Source organism: Corythoichthys intestinalis, chromosome 2 (assembly GCF_030265065.1).
Source record: "Corythoichthys intestinalis isolate RoL2023-P3 chromosome 2, ASM3026506v1, whole genome shotgun sequence".
Taxonomy (NCBI): Eukaryota; Metazoa; Chordata; class Actinopteri; order Syngnathiformes; family Syngnathidae; genus Corythoichthys; species Corythoichthys intestinalis.
This window is the reverse complement of record NC_080396.1, coordinates 20,017,191-20,025,096: the sequence shown is the minus strand read 5'-3', so window position 1 is coordinate 20,025,096 and position 7,906 is coordinate 20,017,191.

The window sequence follows — 7,906 nt, the reverse complement described above, 5'->3', positions numbered from 1 at the left end:
CAGTAAAAAGGTCAGGGGAAAACTATCAGATAGACTTAAGGACACGGCTACTGATATACTTTGGTGTATTGTGTAATATTTGATGTTACTAATGATTTAATGTGCAGAGTCCATAACTGTCCAGTCAACATTTTGAGTTCCACAACAATTCTGTTTTATTGTGTTATGTATATATTAGGCATAAGGTGTACATTTAACTAGGGCTGTCAAACGATTTAAATTTTTAATTGAGTTAATCACAGCTTAAAAATTAATTAATCGTAATTAACCGCAATTCAAACCGTCTCTAAAATATGCCATATTTTTCTGTAAATTATTGTTGGAATGGAAAGATAAGACAAAACGGATATATACATTCAACATACTGTACATAAGTATTGTATTTGTTTATTACAACAATAAATCCACAAGATGGCTTTAACATTATTAACATTCTTTCTGTGAAACGGATCCACGGATAGAAAGACTTGTAATTCTTAAAAGATAAATTGTGAGTTTGTATATTATGACTAAATATTGTCATCTAGTGTATTTGTTGAGCTTTCAGTAAATGATACTGTAGCGACTTAACTGTTCTGCCCAAATGCATGATGGGAAATGGTGCAACCATGACTGTGTGTGGTGGCTGCAAATGCTATATCTTCTCTGCGTTGGGTACACTACAGGGTGTTAAGAAAAAGATCAACTCCTGTCATTCTTCCCCACGTCGCTTCCCACAATATTTATAGTTGCTGTGGGAGAGATGACAAAGCTTTTGCCAGTTAAAAGCACGGCCCCAATGAATGCTTGTATCTACTCCACTCAATTGACACAGCCTCTAATCCAGGGGTGTCCAAACTTTTTGCAAAGGGGGCCAGATTTGGTGAGGTAAAAATGTGGGGGGCCGACCTTGGCTGACGTCCTTTACGTAGAACAATATATTTAGGCAAATTTTAGCAAGCCATTTTGTGTGTCACGTTTGCTTTATTATTTTTTAAAAATCATTTCAACAATCTCGCAACTAGCCTGTGTGGCGTTCTCTTTCGAGTCTTGGGCTTTTGCAAACTAACTTCAAGTTGCTTCAATTTCTCGCTGCGTATCTTCCCTGTAATCTTGTCGTACATGTCAGTGTGTCTTGTTTGGTAATATTGCCTCACATTGAACTCTTTAAAAACAGCGAGTGTCTCTTTGCAAATGAGGCAGACACTGTTGTTGCGTATTTTAGTGAAAAAACAGTCAAATTTCCACCTATCCTTGAAGCGTCGGCCAACGCAGTCAGCTTTTTTTTTTTTGTTGATTATCGCCATTTTAGAAAATTGTAAGTAAAGGGTCACACGAGGTAATGTTACTTAGAGTGCTGCTGCCTTTTAGTGGGTAAATGAGGAGCAGCATTTAGTGTGTAAGCTACTTCATATGCTGGTAGCAGTGCTGCTGACCAACTCATTAAGTCTGTGTGCGGGCCAGACGTTATTGAATTTATGACAGAGGCTGGGGGCCGGATGAAATTTGACCACGGGCCGCATTTGGCCCCCGGGCCGGACTTTGGACATGTCTGCTCTAATCTCTGTATATAAGTAAAACGGCGCCATTGTAGGCTGTTTGCGGCAATGCGTGAATGAGTCGTACCGCGAAAGCGCGAATGCGTTAATTGCAATAAATATTTTCATGTGATTAATCTTAAAAAATTAATTACGGCCCGTTAACGCGATAAATTTGACAGCCCTACTTTTAACAAAACAAAATAAATGCATTCATTTGGGATGAAATGCATAACTGATGCTACAACAATCTAACGATATACTGGCATGCGGGGTGGCCAATGGGGTGGACAACCAATTTATAGGGGTGGCCGTGGCCACGCCTGGCCACCCCCTGGTGGCGCCACTGATCGAAACAAGGTAAGTACGCGATAATAATTCGTTAAAGTCATGGTGTCTGTAATTCTGCTCTCACATGCTCTCACCTCCAGATAGGGTTTTGCTGTTTAAAAAACATTAAAAAAAAAAAAAAATGCCCTCCAGTTCAAAATTTTTCCTCCCCCAGAAAATTGAGATTATAAGCTTTCCATTGATGTATCACACATGTATATCGGACAATTTTGAAATTTGGCCAAATTGGGGGTCTCAGAACGGAACTTCAAGTCACCTGAGTGTTTTCCGCCATATCGTTAGATTGTTGTAGCATCAGTTATGCATTTCTTCCCAAATGCACAGCCAGGCAAGCCGCTGCTCTTCACCTTCACAGTAGTCCCCCCGCCCCGGCCCCGCTGCTGTTGCGCGCTCCGAGCAATGGTTTAGTGTGCGTGAAAAGGTAGCACAATTGCACATTAAATCATTAGTATCATCAAATATTACACAATACAACAAAGTATATCAGTAGCCGTGTCCTTAAGTCTTTCTGACAGTTTTCCCCTGGCCTTTTTACTGCAATAATAGAATGAAAACCTGAAATTATGGCTTATAGTTTTGGTGTGCCACCCCAAGATTTGACGTGGCCCCATCTGGCCACCCCTATGACAAATTTCTGGAGGCGCCACTGGTGGGCTGGCAGCAATTCGCCAATTTCAAATGAATTGCATCAAAAAGCTAATTCCTTACAGAACAAGCTCAAGTGTGCCTCAGCACGTAACATGCTGAAGGCTGTGCTTGCATGTCCTTCATAGGCTAATTCGTAACCTACAGGCAACACAGGAACCAATAAGTCCGTAATTGATTCAATCATCCCTGATACAGATTTTTTAAAATCAGGCTCCAAGGACCAATAGGTACTGGTCCATGCTTAATAGTTACCAAATTTTAAGATGATCGGTTCATGAATGACAGAGTAGTAGGACATAAAAATTAGATACACAAGAAAAACAACAAGAAATATATACCTTCAGCCTCTAGAAAGTAAAGTTTTGACTAGAAATTAACAAGCTTGAAACACTTAAAGATAATATGACACCCCCGTATGCAGTATATAGTTCAAAATTATTTAACCGTTACTGCAGTATGTTTATAGTTTGATTTATAATTTTTTAAAAATTTTATCTTATTCATAATCTGATCAAATTAAGACTTGACAATAAACCAGAAGATGGAATTTCTGGAGAAATAGCATGAAGATGCTTTACCCTGTGTCCCATGGGTCTCTGGTTTTCGGTCACTTACTATTAAGTTTGGGTCATTTTGTGTCATTTTCGGGGCGAATTCACTCCTCCCAGTAAAAATGGATTGGATGTCTTGCACCGTCAAGGGCGCTGAAAGGTGAGCATTCACAGACAGTCCTCCCATTTTAAATGAATTGGATGTCTATTGTTGTAAATGGCGTGTAATGAGTTAATTTTGGGTCACTTCCTTGTAATTATAGTGTACTTACAGGTTACTTGCCTTCGTGGGGGAGATATCCTGCATATTTCGGGGTGTTCTGGGGTTACTCCCCGTACATTTTAAATAATTTTCTTTTGATTTTCAGGCATTTCTGGGTGACTTCATGTAGATTTCGGGGCTTTTACAAGTCAGTTCCAGTTAATATAATGTCATTTTAGCCCATTGGGAATAAATGGGACCATTGGAAATGATAGGGAAATTTTAGTGCAAAAAAACTACACAAATTTTGTGCGACTTGATTTCCTGATATTATTTTTAATCTTCTGTTGCATAGTGGTCAGTGGTCACTACAGTGGACTGCTACCGAAATGTACCTTTCTCTTGAATGCATTGGTTTCGATGGATTAACTGCATAGCAACCTCAAGTGTGCTCTCTCCTGCTATCCTCTTTGAGGTCAATTCAGTGGTCAGTTGGTGTAACTGCAAGTAAATATCCTCTGAATCCAAAATAGCCGACACCTGCTACCTGTGTCGACTACACCTGGCATATTATTCGTTGACAAAATTCCAACAATCTGTGCAGCCTGTGTTAACATGGGGTGTAGATTGATACACCGCCACTTAAGTGACCAAAATGAGGCGAAATTACAAACAATGGTACAGTTGTTGAATGCAGAAGGGCTGACACGGGTTTTGTTGTTACAATGAAATACTATTAGGTAATTTTCATCTAGGTTATAGTTATGGTACTGTATTATGAGCTCATCGCACATGTACATACAGTGGGGCAAATAAGTATTTAGTCAACCACCAATTGTGCAAGTTCTCCTACTTGAAAAAATTAGAGAGGCCTGTAATTGTCAACATGGGTAAACCTCAACCATGAGAGACAGAAATAGAAAAAAAACCCTGAAAATCCCATTGTTTGATTTTTAAAGAATTTATTTGCAAATCATGGAGGAAAATAAGTATTTGGTCACCTACAAACAAGCAAGATTTCTGGCTGTCAAAGAGGTCTAACTTCTTCTAACGAGGTCTAACGAGGCTCCGCTCGTTACCTGTATTAATGGCACCTGTTTTAACTCATTATCAGTATAAAAGACACCTGTTCACAACCTCAGTCTGTCACACTCCAAACTCCACTCTGGCCAAGACCAAAGAGCTGTCAAAGGACACCAGAGACAAAATTGTAGACCTGCACCAGGCTGGGAAGACTGAATCTGCAATAGGTAAAATGCTTGGTGTAAAGAAATCAACTGTGGGAGCAATTATTAGAAAATGGAAGACATACAAGACCACTAATAATCTCCCTCGATCTGGGGCTCCATGCAAGATCTCACCCGTGGCGTCAAAATGATACCAAGAACGGTGAGCAAAAATCCCAGAACCACACGGAGGGACCTAGTGAATGACCTACAGAGAGATGGGACCACAGTAACAAAGGCTACTATCAGTAACACAATGTGCCGCCAGGGACTCAAATCCTGCACTGACAGACGTGTCCCCCAGCTGAATAAAGTACACGTCCAGGCCCTACTGCGGTTCACTAGAGAGCATTTGGATGATCCAGAAGAGGACTGGGAGGATGTGTTATGGTCAGATGAAACCAAAATAGAACTTTTTGGTGGAAACACAGGTTCTCGTATTTGGAGGAGAAAGAATACTGAATTGCATGCGAAGAACACCATACCCACTGTAAAGCATGGGGGTGGAAACATCATGCTTTGGGGCGGTTTTTCTGCAAAGGGACCAGGACAACTGATCTGGGTAAAGGAAAGAATGAATGGGGCCATGTATCGAGAGATTTTGAGTGAAAATCTCCTTCCATCAGAAAGGGCATTGAAGATGAGACGTGGCTGGGTCTTTCAGCATGACAATGATCCCAAACACACAGCCAAGGCAACAAAGGAGAGGCTTCGAAAGAAACATTTCAAGGTCCTGGAGTAGCCTAGCCAGTCTCCAGATCTCAACCCCATAGAAATATCTGTGGAGTGAGTTGAAAGTCTGTGTTGCCCAACGACAGCCCCAAAACATCACTGCTCGAGAGGAGATCTGCATGGAGGAATGGGCCAAAATACCAGCAACAGTGTGTGAAAAGCTTGTGAAGAGTTAGAGAAAACATTTGGCCTCTGTTATTGCCAACAAAGGGTACATAATAAAGTATTGAGATGAACTTTTGGTATTGACCAAATACTTATTTTCCACCATGATTTGCAAATAAATTCTTTAACACTAGAAAACCCAGCAGAGGCCGACTTGGCCTTTCCCAAGACAAACACTCCTAATATTCCCTAGCAATGGCCGATTTGGCGTCTCCTCCATGACTCATGTGATAGTTTGTGTCAGTTCAAGTCAAGCTACATTTATTTAATTTCATTTATTTATGAAATTTGACACTTTTTACACATTTTTTAATTCACTTCTCCAATACTCCACACATAATGACAGAAAGAATGGCCCGAATGTGTACATTGTTTTGAAGAAGAAAAAAAAGCGTTTTAGAACTGCAATTTTAGTGTAAAGCAGAAACTGTGTCTATAGGTTTAGAAGGACTGAATCAGGGGCATGGAGTATAAAATGTGGTCATTTGTCTGAAGTTAATGTATGTCTAGTGGTTGCATTTCCATATGAACGGCTGTTGTCTGTCCGACAACGATTTGCCAATTCAAAAGCACTTGGATCATTTTTGCCACCTCTGGGTTTTCCGGGGGAGGCCATATCGGCCATTGTTTGGGACTAGTAGGAGAATTCTGGGACTTCTAGTGTTAAAAATCAAACAGTGAGATTTTCTGTTTTTTTTTCCACATTCTGTCTCTCATGGTTGAGGTTTACCCATGTTGACAATTACAGGCCTCTCTAATAATTTCAAGAGAACTTGCACAATTAGTGGTTGACTAAATACTCATTTGCCCCACTGTATAAACATAAATAGTATGTCATTCTTTTTTATTGCAGAGACTGATCGCAATAAAACTCTTGGACAACGTGATTCCATTTCTTGTTTTATTTAAAACAATTGGTGCCTTTGCAAAACAGGTCAATAATTCACAATTTATAAAATTATTAGAAAAATATTAACCAAGGTGGAGCATAAATCTAGCCTACCATTATCAAGGTAAAATGCACGTAGTCTCGATATATGTCCATCAACGTAAGTGTTGTTGCGAGGCACATCAAGTTGTCTTCCCTTGCCTAAAAGCGTTTACCACCTGTAAACAAACGAACAGTAAACGTGTAACACTTGAATATATAAATTTAGTGTTAAAAGCCCGTGTATGACTTGTAGTTGATGAGTTTTTTCCATTTCTTTATCGTTGAAGCTAATGCAAAGCTAATGATGTCTCAGCTGTGACGCAACACAGAATTGTAGTCAAATTGAACTTGTCTTTTTTGAGGGATTTTGATGAGCAATTCCACACCAGCTCCACTGTTGTTTTGGTTGGAGAAAGTATAAAATGGAAGTCGCTGGCAGAAATGCGGAAGTAAAGCGTAAGTACCTCGGAAACTTGTCCATAAGCAAAATAAGCATCCCTACAATTATTTGATCGTCTAAAAAACTGTTAGTTACAGCCCAAATACAGTATTTGTATAGATTATGATGAACAATCTGTTAGGTTTTGAGTTAGTTACCTCCAAGTGCAGGGTTCACTAAATCCGGACCTCGGTGCCACTTTTCCTGTCGTGTTTTCCATGTCTCCCTCCACCAACACACCTGAATCAAAGTAATCAGGATCATTATCAGGCTTCTGGAGAGGTTGCTGATGACATAATCATTTGATTCAGGTGTGTTAGGGGAGAGAGACATGGAAAACACGACAGGAAATGTGGCACCGAGGTCCGGATTTAGTGAACCCTGTCCTAGTGTGTCCATGTGATTGCCCATTGATTTCACCTGTTGTGCCTGCTCCTCGTGTATCCTCCAATCTGCATCCTCCTGTGCCACCCACCTGTTCCTCGTTGTCTCGCTACCCCTTATCTGTGTGTGTATATAAGCTCCCAGTTTCTTTTCATTCCTTGTCGCGACATTTTCAATGTGCAAGTCCACGTTCATGTCAGTGTTTTTCCCCCCAGTTCCTCGTCCTGCTTTGAAAGTAAGTTGATTTGTTAGCCTGATTTTTGTTTGTTAAGAGTTTTTGGATCCCCTGGTCATTTTCTTTGTTTTTTTTTGTTGGCATTAATTAAAACATTATTGCACCGCTTTTTCTGCCTCACCTCTATTTCCCTGCACTTGGGTTCACACACCACCTGCCTGCCCGCATTCCCTGATAACAATCAAACAGTTTGCCCTTGTTAAGGCAAGTGTCAACAGCTACATAGAGTAATCCTAAATTAGTAACCTCTCTCTCTTTTTCACTATCTGTCTCTCTCACACCAATGTGGTCATTTACTACTACTTCCCGTAGCTCTGTGACAACAATGTCCCGTGTTAGGGCTGTTTCTGGTGGTGTATGGATGCCACTATGTCATAAGAATGTCTGACTGAGAGTCAACCCTTTAAAGGGAGCCGTTTCCGACAGCTTGTGCTATCAGCACCAGGTGTCAGGAATGCCAGTCCAATTCCTGACATACCTTCATGGCTTGAGCTCCTGTATAAAAGAGCTCATGTGGGCTCCAGC